General features: G+C 45.8%; 2 non-coding genes and 1 pseudogene across 2 annotated transcripts; 2 read left to right on the plus strand and 1 right to left on the minus strand.

The window, feature by feature from the left end:
- The window catches only part of LOC132390183 (zinc finger protein 721-like), a 641,047-nt pseudogene that overhangs the window by 498,181 nt on the left and 122,037 nt on the right, over positions 1 to 20,829 (plus strand).
- trnas-gcu (transfer RNA serine (anticodon GCU)) lies at positions 3,101 to 3,184 on the minus strand. Its single transcript has one exon. It is a non-coding gene; the product is annotated as a tRNA-Ser (tRNA).
- On the plus strand, positions 18,297 to 18,367 carry trnae-cuc (transfer RNA glutamic acid (anticodon CUC)). Its single transcript has one exon. It is a non-coding gene; the product is annotated as a tRNA-Glu (tRNA).

Below are 20,829 nucleotides of genomic sequence, written 5' to 3' on the forward strand. Positions count from 1 at the left end.
GCAATATTCTCTACTTGATGCTTCTTCCCTCAAATTTTCAATCACTAACCTGCATGTGCAGACTTTTCATTTATCTTTCTATCTATCAGTACGCAAATCGAATTTTCCGCATTGCATCCGGCCCTCTCACCTCCTTTCAGGTTATCAGCAAACTTGGATACACTCTCTAAGTCATGATTACAAGTGGAAATACAGACGATGTACGTGTCGGGTACTGACGAATCGAAGTGACGAAACCCGAGCGCGAGGCCGTGTCGAAGTAACACAGAACGATGAATGACCCAATGTTTTATCGATTTAAGAAACTGGACAGATCGATAAGGCCCTTTGTCGGAGTCGCAGGCGAGGGACTGTTCGGCTCTGCTCGCTTCTCCGCGGGGTTTGCTCGTCTCCGTGCTGGCCTGAGGCTGTGACCTGCAACTGCTGGATTCTTGTCCGTCTCTCTCTCTCTCTCTCTCTCTCTCTCTCTCTCTCTCTCTCTCTCTCTCTCTCTCTCTCCACACTGGGTGTTTGACTGTCCTCTTTTGTTTTAATGAGTTTCATTAGGTTTCTTTCCCGCTTGTACGGAGACGAATCTGAAGGCTGTATAAAGTCTGCACATTCTGATAATAAATTGAAGGGCAGACACAGAGAGAGCGAAAAAGCGAAACTATTCGCCATCGCATGTTTTGTCGACATTGACGCCAACCCTCTTGCCCGAAGATATCGTGGAGGCACTTGTAGCGATCCTTCGGGAAGCACAATATTTTCGAATAGTATCGGAAGCGTATTTCACTCTTTACGAAGGGACAGAAGCAAAAGGGAGAACATCAGCCTGACCTCAGTGTTTGGGACGATGTTGCAGTCCTTTATTAACGTTGTCGTTTCGCGGCACTTCGAGGCACACAATAAAACAGGCGAAACTCAGCACGATTTCCTCAAGGAGCAATCCAGCCTGACAAATTGTTTGGAATTCATTGAGCAAATAACAGGCAGAATAAACAAAGGAAAGACCGTGGCGACCCATTTCCTGGCACATCCGAACCGGCTCACAATTAGCCAGCGTTCCGGCTAAGGGAGATTGCCTACAGGGGTTTGAGAGTACGTGACTTTTGGAGCATCTGGACCCACGGGGGGGCAGGTTGAGGGAGGCTTAAAAGCAAGGCTGTGTAGTTCGAATAAAGTTATTCTGCAGTTTATTCTGCAGACTGCAGTTTACCGACTCCGTGTCGTAATTTTAGCGCTGCGTGTAGCACACCGCTACAAGACACAAAATTTTGCTTACTGGACTTTCAGTACTCGTTGACAAAGCGCAGCGCATACGTCTGATAAACTGAACATAAACGCCCCTCATAATACAGCAGAGATACCGCCATAGATAGACGAATGGCTGACTGGGTGGAGGCAAACAGTGAGAATAAAGAGGACTTGGCTATCGGTTACTAGTCGGTATTGGGGCTGCACCTTTACACAGTATATGTCAGTAATCAGGATGATGAAATTGGTGGCTTTGCGGCAATATCTGAGGAAAACCCAAATATCGGTTGAATGGTAGGTGGTCTTGGGAAGGCAGAAAGTGTGCGGAAGACCTTGGGCAGATGACGAGACGGGCAATGAAGTGGGAGATGGACTATGCTGCAGGGAATTGTATGGAAATGCATTGAGCTCGAAGTAATCAAGGCGAAGACTATGCTCTGATCGGGACAAATCAGCAAAGAAGAGATGTGACATGAGTTCGGAGACCCAGTGCGGATTCTCTAAAGTTGCATTGCCAGTTTGACGCGGTAGTGAGGAAGGTAAATGCAATGTCAGCGTTTATTTCGAGAGAAATAGAAAATAAAAAGAAATATGTAATGCTGAGCCTTTGTTAGGTTTCGCTGAGACCGCACTTGGAATCTAGTGAACGGTTTGCGTCCCTTATCTAAAACGGATGTGCCGCCAAAGGTCAGAGTGCAGAGGTCGGTCAGGAGACTGATGCCAGGAAGAGAAGAGTTATATATGAGGAATATTTTAGCATCCTGGGCCTTGGTCGCTGGAATGTGGAAGAATGAGACGGAGATCTCATTGAAATCTATCGACTATTATCAGGCTGAGTTGGAATGGACATGGAGAGGATTGTGATGTAGTGCGAGTGTCGATGGCCAGCGGGCACAACCTCCGATAAGGGCATCCCTTTAGAAAAGGGACTAGAAGCAATTTCTGTAACCAGACAGTTATGGATTGTGGAATTTATTGCCACGGAAAGCCGTGAAGGGCAGGTAATTGGGTACATTTAAAGCGCCGGTTGAAGAGGTGGACAGGTAGTAAGGGGGTCAACTGTGTCGATGAGAAGACACGGGAAGGGAGATTAGAGGATTGATATGTATGACCATAAGACCATAAGACAGAGGAGCAGAATTTGGCCATCTGGCTCATCAAGTCTGCTCCACCTTTCAATCATGGCTGATCTTTTTATTTCTCTCCTCAAGAACTCCAGTTCCCAGCCCTCTCCCCGTAACCTTTGGTGTCATGTCCAATTAAAAACCTATCAATCCCTGCCTTAAGTACACCCAACGACCTGGCCTGCACACCTGGATGTGGTAATAAAATCCACAAATTCACTAGCCTTTGGCTAAAAGATTTCTCTCCATCTCGGTTTTGAAAGGGTGCTCCTCTATCCTGACGCTGTGCCATCTTGTCCTAGACTCTCCCACCATGGGAATCGCCCTGTCCACATCTATTCTGTGTAGTCCTTTTAACATTGGAATAGTTTCAATGAGATCCCCCTCTCATCCATCTGAATTCCAGCGAGTACAGTCCCAGAGACATCAATCATCCTTGTGAACGTCCTCTGGACTCTTTCCAATGCTAGCGCATATTTTATAAGATGAGGGACCCAAAACTGTTCACAATACTCAAGGTGCGGCCTCAGCCGTGATGGAATGGCGGAGATCGTTGAGCCAGATAGCCTAACCCTGTTCCTGTACCTTGTGGTATTGCTGCTAAATTTGTTGAGAAAATAATGATGAACATTGCTTTTCATGATTCGCATAACAAACCGTCCGGCGTCCCTGTGACTAAATTTGGAGGCTAGGATGTATTAAAGTGACAGTTTCAGAGGAGGTCCCCCCGATAAACATGTCGCGACGAGGACGGGATTCGAACCCACGCGTGCAGAGCACAATGGATTAGCAGTCCATCGCCTTAACCTCTCGGCCACCTCGGCTGCTCTTCTCGCTCTTGTGAGACGAACTTCTGAATTTATTCACAGGATTTAAAACTTCTGCTTAAGGTCTACACATTTCTATTCAGATTCTCTGCCGATTTGCTTTGCTCGCCGTTCTTATCAGAAATTCATGTACGTGGATCAGGGCAGTTTAGAGAGATTTGTACCAACCACAGGAAACATGGAAATAGGTATTTTATGCACTTTAAACGCTATGGAGCTGCTGTGGCATAAGTATCGATTCCGTGATCTGCAACTCGGAGAAACTGTGAATGTTTTGAGTTGTAAAATGAGGTAAATTTATGTTGAATTGAACAAAATTCCAATAGCTTTGCGATCACATTGCTCGAATTCAAGTAAACAGATGTTATAGGAATTTGCTATCTGGTTGGAGAATGACGATTTTCCGTGTACTGGGCAAATGCAATCACCCGATGACTACCACATTAAGACGCGCTGAATGTCACGTCCGGCCGTGCGCAGCCGCAGATCCGAACACCCTAACGCTGAACCGTCACAAACACATGGCCGTCCTGTTCTGGAATACCAAACCAACGGCTGAAGCAGCTAATAAGAAGTCGAGTTTACTCTGTCAATAATGCATTGAATGTGGTGGACCTTTGTCACTGATTCCAATCCCTGAATATAACTGCTGCAAAAGACAGTGGCGTGTGCCTGTGACCATTCCTTTCTGTGTGACAGAAATGGAATATTGAACAGCCCAAAGCAGGAGTGCATGGAGAGATATTGACACAACAAATGGTCGAATGCTCACCTGGGATGAAATCACTGCAGGCGAGTACTTTTAGCTCGGTCAGGAAATCATTTTACAGGTGGAAACGCCTTGCAGCAGTCAGCATTTCCCCATTTTCCCTCTTGGTCTTTCTCGCAGAATACGGCCGTATGGCCTAATGGATAAGGCGTCTGACTTCGGTGCTTGACTGGTGGAAGTCATGAGAAGATTGCAGGTTCGAGTCCTGCCACGGTCGTTTTGACAAACTGGCGGATTCGGTTCCATTCTGTCTCTCACTACCTGCAACATGGTTGTCTCAATTCCGCCTGGGGATTAATCGGAGTTCTCCACCCTCGGGGAAAACGTAATGCCTCGTCTTCGTTGTACACAACATATAATATTATGTGTCTACTCTGTGCAGTATTTCTGCAGACACTTTCATAAACAATTCTCTGGAACTTCTCAGACGTCCAGGAAGAGCTGCTGCTGGGAAGGTGAAGTTTGTTTCACATTTTGCTCCGGCTCCGAGCACACCTCATCGGCAAGAATTCACCACGCAGCACTGATGGTACATTCTCCTGTTTTCAACCCTACTCCTCTTCTTGGACACAACGCGCTGGTTCTCTGCCTGCTCTGGGATATCTTCATCACTAATTCCCGACTAGACATCAACCGCCTCAACATCAGGAATCCTCACTTCTCCTCGAACCTTACCCCTCCCCCCCTGAATGCTCTGCCCTCCAATCTCTCAGCACCGGTCCCAAACTTACCATCAATCCCGCAGACAAAGTGCTGTTGTTGTAGAGTGGCGGACTGATCTCTAACTTGCTGAGACCAGGCGGTAACACTTGGACACATCCTCACGCGTACAACTTGAAAAAGCCCGACTCCGGACCATCAGAGAACTGTATCCGGCATTACCACTGACATCATCAACTCTGGGGAACCTCCATTCACTGTGGAGAACTCATGGTTCCGTTGCCCTGAACTGCTCGCTCCTGCCTCCTACTCAAATCACAAACCTGATTGTCCGGGTAAGCCCACTGTCTCTGCCTGTTCCTACCCGGCTGATCCTGTGTTCTCGTAGCTCCAGTCCATTCTATGCCCCGTAATTCAGTCTCTTCCCACCCGCATTCGCAACCCTTCCCGTGCGCTCATCAACTCGCTGACTTTCAATTCCCTGGCGCTGACCGTCTCATTTTCTCCATGGAAATCCAGTCCTCACCGAAACAGTTTCTCCTCCGCCTTCTTCCACTTACTCCAAATTAAATGGGTCGCCATGGACACCCGCATATATCCCGGATGCGTCTCCCTTTACGTTGCCTAAGTAAATCAATCTACCAAACCAATGTACCACACCTTCTCCGGTAACGCACCCCAGCGCTCCCAGCGCTACGTCGACCAATGTATTGCTGCCGCTTCCTGCATTCACACTGAGCTCGACAACGTCAACCACTTCGCCTCCAGCTTCCACCCCGCCCTTGAACGTCCCACTCAATGCAAGCAAAGCAAAGGGAGTAGAAACCAGAGGTCCACGAGCCAGTCCTCATCGGAGGATCAGTGAGGGTGAGCAACTTCAAATCCCCGGGTGTTCCTATTTCAGAGGATTAGCCCTGGACCCATCACAAGTGCATATTCTGCTGGGTTGAAAAAAAAATACGAATTAATAATGAAGTATGTACATTGGTTGATAAGATTAAAGAAATTGATAAAAATATATTCTATTGCTTCCAGATAAATATTCTAGGGAATATTCCCCAGGGAATAGTCAAGGGAAATATTCTATATAACTTCTAGAGAAGTTATGGAAAATATGACGATTAAAGAGGAGGCATTACTGACGTTTTTAAGGAATATAAAAGTGCAGGAATCTCCGGGTCCTGACAGGATATTCCCTAGGACCTTGAGGGAGCTTAGTGTACAAATAACAGGGGCTCTGACAGAAATATTTCAAATGTCTTTAGAAACGGGGATGGTACTGGAGGATTGGCGCATTGCTCATGTGGTTCCATTGTTTAAAAAGGGTTCTAAGATTAAACCCAGCAATTATATGTTTGTCAGTTTGACGTCAGTGGTGGGTAAATTAGACAATAGACAATAGACAATAGGTGCAGAAGTAGACCATTCGGCCCCTCGAGTCTGCACCGTCATTCTGAGATCATGGCTGATCATTCACTATCAATACCCAGTCCCTGCCTTGTCCCCATATCCTTTGATTTCCCTATCCATCAGATATCTATCTAGCTCCTTCTTGAAAGCATCCAGAGAATTGGCCTCCACCGTCTGGTGGTGTGGAAACATCGATGTCATTGAACGTAAGTTCCTACAGACTGCGCTGGTTTCGGCCCAGTACATGCCCGGTAAAGCTCTCCACCATTGAGTACATCTGTCTTTGGGGACTTTGCTATTGAGTATTTGGTGGCTAGTGGGCGTTGATGCTTTCTGCTTTCTACCTTCGCTGCTCCCTTCAACCTCCATTTCTCCGCCATCAGCCCGTGACCTCAGACGCCCTGACTTTTCAAAAACCTAATAACTGTTGTTTTACAAAAACAGAATTGCTCCGCCTTTACAGCCGACCATAGCAATGATTCACTTCTCTGATTCACCACAATTTTATCCTCATCTTTCTTCTAAAGGAGCACCCTTGTATTCTGAGGCAGTGCCGTCTGTCCTAGATTCCGTCCACTGGGTGAATTATTCCCACCAGACAGCTCACAAAAAGTCAAGACGTATTTCTTCTGAACCACCGTCGTTGCAAACTGAAGCCCCTAATTTCCCTTTAAGAAACGTACTGTTGATCTGTCTAAATTAATCGGCAGTTTAACGAGCTGCTGAAGGACCAGATGGACTTGACTCTCGGGAATGCTGGTGCTGCACCTTTCAGCGGTCAGCGAAGGTCAGCCATTAAAATTGCCGGAAAAGACGACGGCTCGGAAAACTTCAAATCGACGGGCTATGAAGCATCGTTTACCCGGTATCTTCTTAGCCAAAGGCTAATGACTTGAAAACAAGATGCATTACGTAAGCGCAACGTTGCAGTTTCGGAGGGAAATGAGGGGCTGCTGTCCTCTCTGTTTCATGGAGACATGGCTCAGTTCGGTGGAACAGCCGGAAGGCTTCTCAGTCCACCGTTCGGAGAAGATAAGACGGTATTATGGTGCTGGGGGTGGGAGGTTAAGGGGTGTGGGGTGGAACGGATGTGTTGTTTCATGATTAATTCGTCATGCTTTCCGTACATAGCGGTCTTGCCGCACCCTTGTTCCCCCAATCACAACACCCAATGATTGAGTTCTGTCGGTGCTGCTTACCGAGAGGTTCTCCTCATTGATCCGGACGGCACTTCACAAACCGCCAGAGCAGATGTTAAGAAAGCAAACCATGTACTGAGTGCCGCGACTAGCAAACAAGGAACTGCCTACCCTGAGTTCTTTCAAATCATTGCGGGGGTTTCTATCAGGCTTGTTTAATGAAATCTCGGCTTATTTGTCATCAGCACGTCATCCTCAGTACCAGGGGCTCCCGCACTCTGGACCACTGTTAGAGCACGATCAGGAAAGCCTACCATTCCACCCCCAGACCATATTTCGGGCATTCTGAACGTCTGGTTTTCTTTCTCCTACCTCCATCCATGCGGAGGGTGAGGAACCAGACACCAGATGTATCGGGAACAACGTCACCGGAATCGGCGAGAGACAGGAATAAAAATGACCCAGAGCTCCTAAGAGAATCTGAATGTCACAATCTTTATAAAGACACTGGAGAACGAGTGTTTCCCACCGATTCATTCAGTCCAGAGTGGTCTTTAACCAGAAGCAGTGGATGAACAAGCGATCTGCAAAGTGCTGAGCAGTAGATTCACGGCAATATTTATCACATTTATTCATTATTATTATTACCAATAAGTTTCGTTTTCGATGTTGCTGATTTGGTAGTTCTCTATTGCTGTAGGCAGAGCACCATCAGCTTCCCTGTTGGTCTAGTGGTTAGGATTCGGCTCTCTCACCGCCGCGGCCGGGTTCGATTCCCGGTCAGGGAATTAGGATATTGCCGAATGAAATGTGCTTATATTAAAACATCGTGCAGTATTAACTTACTGCCACAGACACCCCATTCCTGTCTATGCTTAACCCGATTCTGTAGCATAAGACCACAAAATATAGGAGCAGAATTAGGCCGTTTAGCCCATCGGGTTTGCATCGACATTTCCTCTCAGCCCCATTCTCCTGCTTTCTACTGGTATCATTTAATGCCCTGATTAATCAGGAATCTATCGATCTCTGACAAATATGCAAAGAGACTCGGACTCCACAGGGGCCTGTGGCAACGAATCCGACAGATTCGCCACTCGCTGGCTGAACAACTCACTCCTCATCTCTGTTCCAAAAGGATGCTCGTCTATCTCGAGGCTGCGTCCTTTGGTCTTAGATTCTCCCACCATAGGAAACATCCCCTCAACATCCTCCCTGTCAAGGCCTTTCACCATTCGCCAGCTTCCAATGAGGTCCCGCGTAATCTACGTAATCTATTGAATTCCAGTGAATGGGGTCCCGGCGCCATCAAACGGTCTTCAAATCACTGCCCATTTAATCCCAGCATCATTCCTCTGAATCTCCTTTCAACCCTCTCCAGTTTCAGCCATACTTTCTCAGGTAAGGGAACTGAAACTGCTCACAATACCAGGCGAGACCTCCAGTTCTTTATAAAGTCTCTGAATCGCATCTTTGCTTTATATTCTAGTCCTCTTGAAATGAATGTGAGCATCGCATTTGCCTTCCTCACCACAGACTCAACCTGCAAATTAACCTTTGGGACATGATGGTGCAGGTGAGTACGTCACAATGGGAGTCCTGTACACGGAGTCCCGAGGCTCTTAGCGCCTCAGTCTTCTTGTTTACATTTTCTCTCCTCTTAGAAAGTCTGCTCCTTCATTTCTGATATCAAAGTGTCTGACCATATATCTTCCTGCACTGCATCTCATTTGCCACTTCCTTCTCCATTCTCCAACCTTCTGTCGCCTCTTTAACTCCGAGAAGGACTTACTGCTCTTTTCGGACTGAAAAATCTGCATGTGGTGAGTGGTGTCATACCAAAGTCTCCCACATCGAGCTGACTACCACACATCTTCCCTTGCACCCGCCCAACTCTTGCCCATTTCTTAACTCCCCATACTGGTCATCTGCTCTCCACGTTCAGTTCAGCGTCAGTGTGTGGATATGAAAAAGTGTACTATCTCTCTCCGTCCACAAATGCTACCTGACCCGCTGTCCACTATTTCTGCAGCGAACCGTTATTTGTAAAAGCTGACGAGGAGAAGCCAGGAGAAGTGGGTTGAGAGGGTTAATATATCTGTCATGATGGAATGGCGGTTAGATGAAATGAGCCGAATAGCCTAATTCAACTCCTATATCTTGTGGCGTTGTGGCCAAATTTGATGTGGGACTAATGGTGAAAATTGCGTTTCATAACCCAACATACCAACCTGCCTGGCGCCCCTGAGACAAAAGTTGGAGGTTCGGAAATTTTAAAGTGATCGTTTCAAAGATGGTCTCCCAGATAAACACCTCGCTACGAGGATTGGATTCGATCCCACGCGTCCAAAGCACAATGGATCAGCACTCCATCGCCTTTCCCTCTCGACCACCTTGTCTGTTCTTCTTGCTCTTGTGATTATAGTTCTGAATTTCTTCAACACGTACAAACACGCTGGATGAACTCAGCATGTCGGGTAGCATCGGGTGAAAAGTGACAACTGTCGTCGAGACATCAACCGTCTCAACTTCACCACTCCTCTTTCCTGTTCCAACTTCACTCCCCCTGAACGCACTGCCCTCCACTCTCTCCGCACTAATCCTAACCTCACCAACAAACCTGCAGACAAAGGTGGTGCCGTAGTAGTCTGGCGCACGGACTTCTACCTCGCTGTGGCCAAACGGCAGCTCTCTGACACCTCCTCGTACTTACCACAGGAACAGAACCTCACCAAAGAACATCAAACCATTGTCTACTCATTTCAACGATCTGCTGAGTTCATCCAGCTTGTTTGTACGTGTTGATTTGACCACAGCATCTGCAGTGTACTTTGTTTGTACTATCTCTTTCCGTCCACAAATGCTGCCTGACCTGCTGTCCACTGTTTATGCTGTTATTCGTTATTTGTTCTGTATGAACAAGGAGAACATTACTTTGAAAAAAAAATATCGCAGTTGCAGTCTCAATAAAGCTGGAAATAACTGTGCGAGGTCTTACAGAAAATAACGTTCAATGGATGCAGTGTGGATTTGATCTTCTTCACTCCTCACTGCACCTCAATCCACTCAGAGATGCTGTCTCTCTGTAGAAGAGGGTGACCATACATTTCCCATATTGGACTCTGGTCCTACTCACTCAGTTTGCCGACATCACCTTGACTCATCTGCCCGGGGTCATCACTGCTCAAATCTCAGTGAGTGTTGTCAGGTCCAGCCGGGTTTATTGCCGTGTGCACAGGGACGGTGAGGGACAGGTACAATGAAACACTTGCAGCATCATTGCAGGCTCGAAAAGACAGACAGTACGCAACGCATATATGTTGCCGGAAGCTGCGGGAGCGATACTGCACCGAGAGAACAGCAACGGTGGTTATCGTGACCGTGGTTATAGTGAGCTGCGGGAAATGTGCCCCGTATTACGTTGCCCTTGAACATTACGTCATCATTGACAACAGGCCGTGGCGGTGCACCGGCACATATGAATACGCTACTTCACCCGCGTGGAGAGGATACGCATTACTGGACAGTATCTTAACACCATTGATACCAATCGGCTTAACCCTGGTGTTTAACGGGTTAACCATAAGACATATCGTTGTGGCAAATAGAGTCCGCAGAAGGCTTCGGCACAGCAGCGACGATCAGAAAGATGCCGAGGTGGAAAAACGCAGAAAATCTATGATTTTACTGTTTTCTATATCAGCTAATTTCATATTATTTTGGATGCCCTATGTAGCCGATTCTCTAAAATGGCAAGTGCAAAACTATTTTTACCAGGACAGATATTTGAGTTCCCCGGTATTCATCTTACAACAATTTGGGTTCATGTTACAGTTTCTCAGCATGTGCACCAATACTTGTATCTATACACTGACACAGAGGAAATTCAGAGAAGAGTTGAAGAATGGAATGAAGTATGTGTTTACGTTAAATGGCCATCTGTGTAGGTAACGCCCACGTCTAATGACAATTCAGCGGATTTTTCAAATAAAGACGTTTTACAATGAGCAGTTTTGGCAAATATGTCATTAACTCAATCAATCACATGTCTGGTCATCTGGAAATTGCAGAATTGGCGGAGATTGTTTGCTTCATACAGTTCAGTTAGGTAGCAATACAAACGCTCAATGCAGCTGGGGTGATTGTTACATTGGTTGAAGTATGTTCCAAACTATCACAGACACTCGACTGTCACAAGGGCAGGGATGGCTGCAGGACTTTCCGGGTTTTAGATTTTTCAAAATGGACAGGGTCGGATAACAGAGTGTAAAGGGAGTGAGATGGGAAACCAGGGATTGTATCGCAGCTGCAGAAAGGGAGGACAACGTGGAGCGTTCGTTTGTTAATAGACTAGGAGACGAACACAGAAACATGAAGGGCGCGATCACCCCATTTCCTATTTCCTACAGCCGCCCACCAGATTAACAAAACAAAAATGCAAAGGGAACAGCGAGGAACAGATCAGGAAGTGGATCCTGGTCATGAGCCATGTTATTGTCACGGGCAACTGCAACTTCCCTAATAGTCTTTGGCACCTACCCAACGTTAAATGTTTATGTATGGCATGAATTCTCAGTTGTGTTCATGATGGATTCATGTCACTATAAGAAGAAAGGCTGACTGGCGAACATTTCAAACCAGATCTAATATTAGCAAAGGAAACGGGTCAGGTGACGTATCTTTCCGTGGGTCCGTATTTCAGAACAACAGGGAGATCTCCCCGACATTTACCATGCACAGCGTTAGGACCAGGGAGCATGGGATCTATTTAATTGGGAGGTCAGCGATTTGTCGTGCTACCTGGCAGGAACTTGGGAAGGTAAACAGGAAAATGGTGTACTCCGGGAAATGCGCAACAGATATGCGGAGATTGTTTAGGGAGCACTGACACGGGGTTCAGTATCAGCTTGTCTCATTGACACAGGAAAAGGATGATAACATAAAGTAACCCTGGGTGACAAGAAAGTTGCAACAACTCGTCAAGAGGAAGAAAGAATGAAACTTAAAAATTAGGAAGAAAGGATCAGCTAGGGTTATGGCGAGTCACAATGTAAAGAACAGGAAGAGACTGGAGTGAGTGTGGGCAGATCAGAGGAAAATTCGTCTCGGGAGTCCAAGGAGGCGGTGAAGCTCCTTACTGAATATATTGTCCGATGTGAACACAGCGTAAAAAGGCAGATATGCCAGAACATGCCGCCGCTCAGAAAGAGGATGCGATATGATTTCCCAATAACAGAATTTGGGATAATAGTTAATTTGAAAAAGCCAGCGAAGATATTGCTGCGCTTTTGGACATTATATGTGCTTCTTCGCTGGACACGAAAGTAGAACTAGAAGACGGAAGGGTGGAAATGTTATTCATTTGTTGACGAAAGATAATAGGAGTGTTTCTTGGAATTATAGACCAAACTTTTTCAAATTCTTCAACTACCTCTTTCTTAACCCAGGGGTGTACATCATCTGGTACAGGTTTCTTATCTACCTCCAGGCGTTCCAGCTTCCAAAGCATATTTTCTCATTAGTAATTACATCGATACTCACTTCTGTCCACGATACTCTTGAATTATTCGCTTTTTTTTAAAAAAAGAAATGGTAATTCAGAGTAAGAAGTGTAGTGGGCAGAAGAGGAAGAATAACAAGGAGGTACCTCATCAGTGAAACTGGGAGAAGGGGAGGGGTGTTAATTAAAAAGATATGTTTTTCTTAACGAATCCAGAATTGAGCAGTGCATGCTGGCATGTGTAAAACTAATACAAAATTCACACCACTAAACTTAAATGAGAGCACAATCCAGAAACATGAAGAAATGGTCACTATGGAAGATCAAGTGATCCTCTCCTGTCCGTCCGTAGAAGACCTCCCAGCTATTTGAGCTTTGGAACGTACATTGGGAAATGATGTACTCGGGGTATTGCGCAACAGATATGTGGGGATTGATTGGCGAGCACTGACATCGGGGTTCAGTATAGGCTTGTCTCAGTGAGGCAAGGAAAGGATGACAGTGTAAAGTAACCCTGGGAGACAAGAAAGTCGGAACAAATCCTCAAGAGGAAGAAAGAACGATACTTAAAGATTAGGAAGAAAGGATCAGGTAGGATTATGGCGAGTCACAATGTGGACGAGAAGGCTTTGGCGAGTTGCACTGTGAAGAATAGGAGGAGACTGGAGAGGGTGTGGGTAGATCAGAGGGAAATTTGTGTCTTGAGTCCAAGGAGGCGGTGAAGCTCATCACTGAATATATTGATGAATGTGAACACAGCGTGAAAAGACAGATATGTTCGAACATGGCGACCCTGAGAAAGAGGATTCGGTGGAAACTTTGAAAACATTATGATCGAAGATTCCCCGGTACCGGAAGGGATATAGTTCAGGTAATTTGGGAAAGCGAGCAAAGATATTGCTGTGCTTTTGGACAGGGTATGTGTGTCTTCGCTGACCACGGAAGTAGAACAAGATGATGGGGGGGGGGGGGGTGAAAATATTATTCATTTTGTTGACGAAAGATAATAGGGATACTTCTTGGAATTACAGACCAGGGAGCCTCAAATGAATAGTGGGTAAACTGCTGGGGAGGATTATTGAAGAAGGAAATTATGAGTATTTGGAGGAACGTAGTCTGGCTACGGAGAGACAACAAGGCATGTTGTCCTTTATGAGCCAGATTGAATTATTTCAAAAAAAATAAAACCAAAAGATGAACCAGGTCAGTCGATGTGGGTGCATTAATTATGGTCAGGAGTTTGATCAGTTCCCCATAGTAGACTCATTCAGAAAGTCAGAGGCATGGTATCGAGGGAAACTTGGCTGCGTTGATTCAGAATTGGCTTCCTAACAGAAGGTAGATCATGTAGTAGACAGGGTGAATTCCTGCTGGAAGACAGCGGACAACCGTGTTCCGCACGGAGGGTAGAAATTGTGGTACAAGTTACAACTCTATTTTGGACTCTGCAGTTACAGTGTTCCGAGAAACAGGGCTGAGGGAAATAACCGATTTAATCTGAACATCCAGCAACATCTGGAAAGTTAATGGAATTAGGGGTAACGATGTAAGGAAATCGCTGGACTAGTGACTGAACCGGCACGTTATCTTAATTATCCCGTCATTTACATATTACAGTAAATATGCTAATTTATGGAAATATGGCTGATGACGTAAGCAGATCGTTGAGCTATTGACTGCACCGCCACGTTAACTAAACTAAACTGCCATTTACATATTACAAGGCAGATGCTGCAAGGACTTCAAAGCAATCATTTCTAATGGAGCCCGACAACGTAAAAACAGCTTTTCAAAGTGTTCAGCAGCAGCTTTTGCTGCTCATTAAAATAACTAGCCTACAAAATGCCAATTCCAAATTCCCAGTTCAAGTACGCATCAATGTATCCTGCAGCCAATTTACCTCTGAATCGTGGTTTCATTGTTTCGGGTGTAGATATACTCATATTTCGATCTATTTAACCCTGAATCCACATGGCCGGTGTGGAATCCGTGTCTCTCACTGAAATCTATAATAAATGAAACATTCATAACTACACAAACTGAAAACGCAGCGAATGCAAAGCAAATATCCGAACTCACACTTGTCTTCCTTCAAAACCATCACAGGCAATTGGAGACTATAGAATAAACATCTTCCAAATCTTCCATCTTCTCATACTGTAACCATCCATTAACTCAGTCTCCATTCTTCAGTGTGTGCAAGGACAGAGGGATCGAACAGTATCAACGACTTTCTAGATTGGTCGGTGCTGTGAGACACTGAAGTTCTAACCCAGATATACAGCCAGACACACATAGAGAATCACTGCACAGAAACAGGGGCTTCAACCCGTCAGGAGAGTGAGGAATTACTTAAACTGCCTACTCCCATCGACTGAACCGGGACCGTGGCCATCCATATCCCAGTATTGTCCAATCATCTCGTAAACGTTGTCATCGCAATAACAATTGCTATTTTCTTTGGCAAATCTGTCTACACTCTGACGACCCTCTGAGAGAAGAAGTTTTCCCTCATGTTTCTCATTTCACCATTCGCCCAAATTTCCAGTTATATTCGCACCCAACATCAGTGGAAAAATCCGTTTGCATTTACACTCTCAAGACGCCTCATAATGTCTCATAATAATCTCCCCTCGGACTTCTATCCAATCGGAACTAAAGTGCTGACGTATGCAATCTTTCCTTTTAATTAAAAACATTCAGTCCGTCCTGGCAATATCCGTGTAATTTCTATCTGCATTATTTTAATCTTATTGTCATCTTTCCTGCACACAGTATTCCAAATTAGGCCCCAATAAAGCCTTAAACAACAGCAACGTAACATCCCAACTCCTGTACTCTGTAGTTTGATCTGTGACGGCCAAAGGCGAAAATACTTTTATACGACTCTGTGTATCTGTGCCACAACTTTCATTGAATTATGGACCTGCATTCCCAGATTCGTTTGTCCCATCGGACTCCGCAGTGCCCTATTTCTCATTGTGTCAGACCCACCCTGGCTGGTCCGCCCAAAGGGAAACATCTAAAACTTTTCTGTGTTAAATACGATCCGCTATTTTTCAACCGATTTTTCCAGCTGGTCCAGATCCCGCTTCATGCTCCGGTACTTTTGCTCGCTGTCGACTACACCCGTAATGCTGCTATCATCGGCAGATTTGCTGATCCCGTTAACGACATTATTATCCAGATCACTCATATAGATGACAAACAAGAACGGACGCAGCAACGACACCTTGGGCACTCCACACATCTCAGCTCCCCAGTCCCAGAGACAACCATCTATTACCACACTCTAGCTTCCTCAACGTACCCAATGGCGAATCCAATTTACTTCCTCATTGTCAAAGCCAAGCGACTGATCCTTCCCGAGCATCCTCCCACACGGAAACTTGACGAATTTCTTCAACAGCATTGCGGGTAACTACCTGTTAATGATCTATAAGATTGGTTAGACATGACCAACTACGACCTGATCCATACTGACTACCGCTAATGTTCCTGTTTGTCCAGATTCTTCTCTTCATACGCCATGACCAGGGTAATCCGAACAGCGAGGACAATTCCTCATTTCGCAGTTCTTGACGAGTCCTTTCCAAGCAAAACTATCGATATCATCCAGCGGTTGGCATTCACATTTGTGGCCTCTAGTTATATTCTCCTGCCGTATTATCAGACACATTGAGAGAAGTCTGAAAAAAGAAGGCGTCGTAGCCTTAAATAATTAATCGATTGGACTTAAATAGTGAGATACTGTACCTAGATAGAGCAGAGAACACAGAATATTACAGCTCAGAAGAGCCCATCGTCTCACGAGGTTCTGACAGCCTTTCAACTAATTTAACTTCAAACTAACACATCCCCGCTGCATCTGAAGCAGGATCGGGACCAGTTTTAATATCATCCGGTTATGTGGTGAAATTATTAACTTTACTGCAGCAGTACAATGAAATACAGGATAATTAAAGAGAGAGAGAGAGAGAGAGAGAGAGAGAGAGAGAGAGAGAGAGAGAGAGAGAGAGAGAGAGAGAGAGAGAGAGAGAGAGAGGGACAGACAGACAGACAGACAGACAGACAGACAGACAGACTGAGAGCGAGAGGCCGGGGAAGTCGATGAATCTGGTGTGTAGAGAGATCGGGTGTTGGGGAAAGATTTTCGATGGGGAGAGGGATCGGAGTCGGGTGTTTGGTGTCGGTAGAAAGCGGGAGTGGGATAGACAGGAGAGAGATGATGCACGAGGTGATGCATTTTGGCGGCTCAAGTAAGAGCGGGATGTCTGCGTTATTGATAAGGCTTTAGAAATTTTGATATTTGATTATAAATCCAAAGATCGAGCATGCCACTGGCGATACACGCAACATGTTGCCGACAGCTCGCAACATGTCGAACCACTGTGGCTGCAATCTGAAACCCCTAATTTCCCTTTAAGAAACGTACTTTTGATCTGTCTAAGTTAATCGGCAGTTTAACGAGCTGCTGAAAGACCAGGTGGACTTGACTCTCGGGAATGCAGGTGCGGCACCTTTCAGCGATCAGCGAAGGTCAGCCATTACCATTGCCAGAAAAGAGGTCGGTTCGGAAGACTTCAAGTCAGACTAAATCGCCGGTCTATGAAGCATCATTTACACGGCATCTTCTTAGCCAAAGACCAATTATTTGAAAGCAAGATGCATTACGTCAGCGCAACATTGCAGTTTCGGAGGGAAATGAGGGGCTGCTGTCTTGTCTGTTTCATGGAGACATGGCTCAGTTCGGTGGAACAGCCGGAGGGCTTCTCAATCCACCGTTCGGAGAAGATAAGACGGTATTGTGGTGCAGGGTGCGGGGGGTGGGGGGCGGTGCGGTGTTGTTTCATGACTAACTCTACATGCTCTCCGTATATAGCGGTCTTGCCGCACCCTTGTTCCCCCAATCACAACATCCAATGATTGAGCTCTGTCGGTGCTGCTTACCGAGAGGTTCTCCTCATTGATCCGGACGGCACTTCACATACCGCCGGAGCAGATGTTAAGCAAGCAAACCATGTACTGAGTGCCGCGACCAGCAAACAAGGAGCTGCCTACCCTGAGGACTTTCAAATCATTGCGGGGTTTCTATCAGGCTTGTTTGAAGAATTCTAGGCTTATTTGTCATCAGCACGTCATCCTCAGTACCAGCGGCTCTCGCACACTCGGCCACTGTTAGGGCACGATCCGGAAAGCGTACCATTCCACCCTCGGACCATATTTCAGCATTCTGAACGTCTGGTGTTCTTTCTCCTACCTCCACCCAGGCGGAGGGTGAGGAACAAGACATCAGATGTATCGGCAACAATGTCCCGAGAATCGGGGGCCGACTACTGAAATGTTTCGAGGCGATAGGCAAAACAAAAATGACCCAGGGCTCATAAGAGAATCTGAATGTTACCATCTTTATAAAGACACTGGCGAACGAGTGTTTCCCACCGATTCATACAGTCCAGAGTGTTCCTTAACCTGAAGTACTGGGTGAACAAGAGATATGCAAAGTGCTGAGCAGTAGATTCGTGACAATATTTATCACATTCATTCATTATTATTATTTATACATTGATTTTGTTTTGTATTTCTCTGATTTGATATTGTATGTTGCTGAGATGTAGCGCTTCATCATCTTCCCTGTTGGTCTAGTGTTAGGATTCGGCGCTCTCACCGCCGCGGCCCGGGTTCGATTCCCGGTTAGGGAATAAAAACATTTCCTGCTGTAAATTAATGTGTTGAATTTAAATTATTTTGTGTATTCATTGCTTCCACAACAACAACATTCCTGTCTGTGCTTAACCTGTATCCGCCTGATTCAGCGCCATAAATCCACAAAATATAGGTGCTGAATTGGGCCGTATTAACCCATCGGGTTTACTTCGACATTTCCTCTCAGCCCCATTCTCCTGCTTTCTACTGTGTGTACTACCTCTTTCCGTCTACAAATGCTGCCTGACCCGCTATACACTGTTTCTGCAGCGATTCGTTATTTGATCTGTTTGACGCTTGTTAGACAATGACAACATGACTTTGAAGAAAAATATCGCAGGTGCAGTCTCAATAAAGCTGGAAATAACTGTGCGAGGTCTTACAGACAACACCCTGCAATCGATACAATGTAGATTTGATCTTCTTCCCTCCTCACTGCACCTCAATCCACTCAGAGACGCTGTCTCTCTGTAGAAGAGGGTGACCATACATTTCCCATATTGGACTCTGGTCCTACTCACTCAGTTTGCCGACATCACCTTGACTCATCTGCCCGGGTCATCACTGCTCAAATCTCAGTGAGTGTTGTCAGGTCCAGTCGGGTTTATTGCCGTGTGTACAGGGACGGTGAGGGACAGGCACAGTGAAACACTTGCAGCATCATTGCAGGCTCGAAAAGACAGACAGTACGCAAAACATATATTGTACAATTCTGCATCATTAACAAAAGACAGATATAAATCTTGTGCCAGTTTAAGATTTGGAAATGATTCATCAGGCAAACTGATGACATAGAATGCGAACCATTATATCCACGGGAGAGCATGCAGACCCAAGAAAGGCTGTTTATTCCTTTTCTTTAAACAGACAGGCAACAGAGAGAAGGGCGACTCTCTAGTCCTCTTCAGCCAGCCCTGGCATTGAATAAGATCCGGCTGGCCCAGACTTTTTCTCAGTCCTCCCCCCACCCCATATCGCAGTTGCCGGACAAAAGTCGGACGGTGTCCTCCACCAAATCTTCTACCGTCTCCCCAGGTGAGAGGAGATAAACTTCTGTCGCCCGCCTTTATTTCGACGCATATGGATATGAATGTTATATAATGGGACATTTTTCTGAGTTTTGCTCGGTATTGACGGGACTTTGGGGAGGCAGAAACAGTCAGGGTCTGTGGAAGGAAACAGCTCTTGGGCTAAAACCTTTCTGCAATTGGATAACACATTGGATTGACATCTGCATACACGAATCGGAGCTAGGTAGGTTGCACGTCATTTGACGAGTTTGGTTGATGTCGGACCATGACACCGCGTCAGTGACAATTGGCGAGGGTGATTTTGCCGGAAGGTCAGCGAACTGATTTGTCTATGGCAATAGGCGGGATCGCTCGCTAGACATGAGAGCAATGGGGAGTCTGTACAGTGAGTGATATGAAACGGCGAAAGCTTGTCGCATTCAGACACTATGCTGCCCACTTCAGCGAATCAGTCATAATCTCAATCTCCCCTCTCCCAGCCGCAGCTGAAGAACATTTCTTATCGAATATGTAAATATTTTTATCAGTGGAAACTTCACGTGTTTTCAGCTAACCGAAATTTCACATGGTGGTTAATGGAGCTCTGAACCAAAGTCCAGGAGCAGATTTGTTTAAAATATCGGCACACCTTCATGTCATATTACCTGTTCGCCCCGACATTTCAGCACCAGTTTACACCCACTACCCTAAGCTCCACCCGAGCGGTCTTGTAAATGAAAATATATAAACGTCCCACCACATTCACGCAGACCTTTTACTAAATACGAATATTGATAGCTAGCCGTTCGCTTCAGCCTGTGAGGAAAGTGTGGGAGTGAGGAGGAAAGGAAGATCTGGAGAGAGAGAGAGAGAGAGAGAGAGAGAGAGAGAGAGAGAGAGAGAGAGAGAGAGAGAGAGAGAGAGAGAGAGAGTTCGTGTGCGCGCACGCGTGTTCGTGTGTGTGTATGTGTGTATTAGAGAGAAAGAGCGGGACATGGAAGTGAGGCAGGGAAGAGAGTCACATCGTAGGCTGGACAAGAGAGATAAACGGGGAGTTTGTGGGTGTGTGGGGAGAGTGGTGGAAGAAATTTTCAGTGTTTTGCGTTGAAATGCTGAATCAGGGCCACCTAATCTGTTACATAATCTCAGCTAAAAATGCTGCGAGAATTGAACTGACAGAAATATGGGATGTCAACTTCACAAGTTCTCCAATCTCCGCAGCCGAGGGAACAGGATTTATTGAAGAACGTGTTACCTGCTCCAAATGTGTGTAGATTACGGGACCAGAACTCAGTACATCGAATCCCATGTCGTTAATGAAAATCGAATCGGGAAAGTACCGCGTTGAACAGAGAATCAGGATCAGGGTTATTATCGCCGGCACGTGACGGGAAATGTGTTAACTTAGCTGCAGCAATTCAATGCAATACATAATCTAGCAGAGAGAG

Source organism: Hypanus sabinus, unplaced genomic scaffold (assembly GCF_030144855.1).
Source record: "Hypanus sabinus isolate sHypSab1 unplaced genomic scaffold, sHypSab1.hap1 scaffold_80, whole genome shotgun sequence".
Lineage (NCBI taxonomy): Eukaryota > Metazoa > Chordata > Chondrichthyes > Myliobatiformes > Dasyatidae > Hypanus > Hypanus sabinus.